Genomic DNA, 4408 nt, shown 5'->3' with positions numbered 1-4408 from the left:
GTCATGAGGGCCGCCTGTCATCAGTGTCATGAGGGCTGCCTGTCGTCAGTGTCATGAGGGCCGCCTGTCATCAGTGTCATGAGGGCTGCCTGTCATCAGTGTCATGAGGGCCGCCTGTCGTCAGTGTCATGAGGGCCGCCTATCATCAGCGTCATGAGGGCCGCCTGTCATCAGCGTCATCGGGGCCGCCTGTCAACAGCGTCATGATGGCCGCCTGTCGTCAGGGCCAGCTGTCATCAGGGCCAGCTCCACACCGTGCAAGACCACCGCTCTCCATAGGTCAGTGTGTCCACTGCAGTTCTCTGTTCCTGGTGACATCTCCACAGGTCAGTGTGTACACTGCAGTTTGTTCTGTGTTAGTGGTGACATCTCCACAGGTCAGTGTGTACACTGCAGTTTGTTCTGTGTTAGTGGTGACATCTGCACAGGTCAGTGTGTACACTGCAGTTTGTTCTGTTAGTGGTGACATCTCCACAGGTCAGTGTGTACACTGCAGTTTGTTCTGTTAGTGGTGACATCTCCACAGGTCAGTGTGTACACTGCAGTTCTGTGTTAGTGGTGACATCTCCACAGGTCAGTGTGTACACTGCAGTTTGTTCTGTTAGTGGTGACATCTCCACAGGTCAGTGTGTACACTGCAGTTCTGTGTTAGTGGTGACATCTCCACAGGTCAGTGTGTACACTGCAGTTTGTTCTGTTAGTGGTGACATCTCCACAGGTCAGTGTGTACACTGCAGTTTGTTCTGTGTTAGTGGTGACATCTCCACAGGTCAGTGTGTACACTGCAGTTTGTTCTGTTAGTGGTGACATCTCCATAGGTCAGTGTGTACACTGCAGTTCTGTGTTAGTGGTGACATCTCCACAGGTCAGTGTGTACACTGCAGTTCTGTGTTAGTGGTGACATCTCCACAGGTCAGTGTGTCCACTGCAGTTTGTTCTGTTAGTGGTGACATCTCCACAGGTCAGTGTGTACACTGCAGTTCTGTGTTAGTGGTGACATCTCCACAGGTCAGTGTGTACACTGCAGTTCTGTGTTAGTGGTGACATCTCCACAGGTCAGTGTGTACACTGCAGTTCTGTGTTTGTGGTGACATCTCCACAGGTCAGTGTGTACACTGCAGTTCTGTGTTAGTGGTGACATCTCCACGGGTCAGTGTGTCCACTGCAGTTCTCTGTGTTAGTGGTGACATCTCCACAGGTCAGTGTGTACACTGCAGTTTGTTCTGTTAGTGGTGACATCTCCACAGGTCAGTGTGTACACTGCAGTTCTGTGTTAGTGATATCTCCACAGGTCAGTGTGTACACTGCAGTTCTGTGTTAGTGGTGACATCTGCACAGGTCAGTGTGTCCACTGCAGTTTGTTCTGTTCCTGGTGACATCTCCACAGGTCAGTGTGTACACTGCAGTTCTGTGTTAGTGGTGACATCTGCACAGGTCAGTGTGTACACTGCAGTTCTGTGTTAGTGGTGACATCTCCACAGGTCAGTGTGTACACTGCAGTTCTGTGTTAGTGGTGACATCTTCACAGGTCAGTGTGTACACTGCAGTTCTGTGTTAGTGGTGACATCTCCACAGGTCAGTGTGTACACTGCAGTTTGTTCTGTTAGTGGTGACATCTCCACAGGTCAGTGTGTACACTGCAGTTTGTTCTGTTAGTGGTGACATCTGTACAGGTCAGTGTGTACACTGCAGTTCTGTGTTAGTGGTGACATCTCCACAGGTCAGTGTATACACTGCAGTTTGTTCTGTTAGTGGTGACATCTGTACAGGTCAGTGTGTACACTGCAGTTCTGTGTTAGTGGTGACATCTCCACAGGTCAGTGTGTACACTGCAGTTCTGTGTTAGTGGTGACATCTCCACAGGTCAGTGTGTACACTGCAGTTTGTTCTGTTAGTGGTGACATCTCCACAGGTCAGTGTGTACACTGCAGTTTGTTCTGTTAGTGGTGACATCTCTACAGGTCAGTGTGTACACTGCAGTTCTGTGTTAGTGGTGACATCTCCACAGGTCAGTGTGTACACTGCAGTTTGTTCTGTTAGTGGTGACATCTCCACAGGTCAGTGTGTACACTGCAGTTCTGTGTTAGTGGTGACATCTCCACAGGTCAGTGTGTACACTGCAGTTTGTTCTGTTAGTGGTGACATCTCCACAGGTCAGTGTGTACACTGCAGTTCTGTGTTAGTGGTGAAATCTGCACAGGTCAGTGTGTACACTGCAGTTTGTTCTGTTAGTGGTGACATCTCCACAGGTCACTGTGTACACTGCAGTTCTGTGTTAGTGGTGACATCTCCACAGGTCAGTGTGTACACTGCAGTTTGTTCTGTTAGTGGTGACATCTCCACAGGTCAGTGTGTACACTGCAGTTCTGTGTTAGTGGTGACATCTCCACAGGTCAGTGTGTACACTGCAGTTCTGTGTTAGTGGTGACATCTCCACAGGTCAGTGTGTACACTGCAGTTCTGTGTTAGTGGTGACATCTCCACAGGTCAGTGTGTACACTGCAGTTTGTTCTGTTAGTGGTGACATCTGCACAGGTCAGTGTGTACACTGCAGTTCTGTGTTAGTGGTGACATCTGCACAGGTCAGTGTGTACACTGCAGTTCTGTGTTAGTGGTGACATCTGCACAGGTCAGTGTGTACACTGCAGTTCTGTGTTAGTGGTGACATCTCCACAGGTCAGTGTGTACACTGCAGTTTGTTCTGTTAGTGGTGACATCTCCACAGGTCAGTGTGTACACTGCAGTTCTGTGTTAGTGGTGACATCTCCACAGGTCAGTGTGTACACTGCAGTTCTGTGTTAGTGGTGACATCTCCACAGGTCAGTGTGTACACTGCAGTTTGTTCTGTTAGTGGTGACATCTCCACAGGTCAGTGTGTACACTGCAGTTCTGTGTTAGTGGTAACATCTCCACAGGTCATCAGCGGACTGGTCAGTCTGAGGGCCCCGAGAGGTGGTGGTGTCTGTGTGAGCTGTGGGAACAAAGCCCACAGGACCCCTTTGGCTTTTTTTTTGTTTTGTTATTTTGCGTTTTCCCTCATCTACACCAGTCACCACACTGAACATTCACCACTCAACATACACACGCACACACGGGCACACACACACACACACACCATAGTGAAAACGGAATTATGTCTTTCATAAACTTTCATATCAATTTTTTTTTTCTGTGTACTTTCATATGTTAAGAAATATATAATTATTTCATTATCTTCATAATTTTTCCTGTGTGCTTTGTTATAATGTTTAGAAATATATTTCAGTATGTTAAAATATCTACTTAACAAAAAGCATATTATTTGATGTAATATTGGCTTGGTGTATTATACTTTTTCTGTGCAGAGTTGAAGCAGACAGCGAAAGTCTTCACAACAGAATGGGCCTTTGGAGCTGTCACCAAGGTCTCAGGGGAGGCTTTCTACAGTCAGTGACTGACACAGTGTTGTCTGCAGGATGTCTACAGTCAGTGATTGACACAGTGTCTACAGGATGTCTAGTCAGTGACTGACACAGTGTCTGCAGGACGTCTACAGTCAGTGACTGACACAGTGTCTGCAGGATGTCTACAGTCAGTGACGGACACAGTGTCTGCAGGATGTCTACAGTCAGTGACGGACACAGTGTCTGCAGGATGTCTACAGTCAGTGACGGACACAGTGTCTGCAGGATGTCTACAGTCAGTGACTGACACAGTGTCTGCAGGATGTCTACAGTCAGTGACTGACACAGTGTCTGCAGGATGTCTACAGTCAGTGACGGACACAGTGTCTGCAGGATGTCTACAGTCAGTGACGGACACAGTGTCTGCAGGATGTCTACAGTCAGTGACTGACACAGTGTCTGCAGGATGCACTCTGTTAGACTGGCAGCACAATGTTATCACGTGCTGGCCTGGAGGTGCTGTGACCTTGTGTTGTGAAGGGATCCTGGGGCCCCAGTCAGGGCGTGTGGACGGGTGGGGGAAAGGGGGGGGGGAGAGGGGGCCGGGGTGTGTGTGTGTGGAGGGGGGGAGGCAGTAGTGGGTCAGGCATCATGTGTGGCATGCAGGGAATAGAAACCTTGGTAACTGCTTGAAGAAGGTGGCGGAGGGGGAGGGAGTGGTGCCAGGCAGATCCGATTCGCCTGTTTCAATGTCCCCTGTTCCCGTTTCACCAGCACTTTGACAGTGCGGCCAGTCTCAATGGTCTCTTGATAATTTGTCCTGTTTCACCTGCACTTTGACAGTGCGGCCAGTCTCGATGGTCTCTTGATAATTTGTCCTGTTTCACCTGCACTTTGACAGTGCGGCCAGTCTCGATGGTCTCTTGATAAATAATGTTCTGTTTCACCTTCACTTTGACAGTGCGGCCAGTCTCAATGGTCTCTTGATAAATAATGTTCTGTTTCACCTTCACTTTGACAGTGCG

The sequence above is a fragment of the Babylonia areolata genome, chromosome 15 (genome assembly GCF_041734735.1).
Source record: "Babylonia areolata isolate BAREFJ2019XMU chromosome 15, ASM4173473v1, whole genome shotgun sequence".
Classification (NCBI taxonomy): Eukaryota; Metazoa; Mollusca; class Gastropoda; order Neogastropoda; family Buccinidae; genus Babylonia; species Babylonia areolata.
This window is presented reverse-complemented; position numbering follows the sequence as displayed.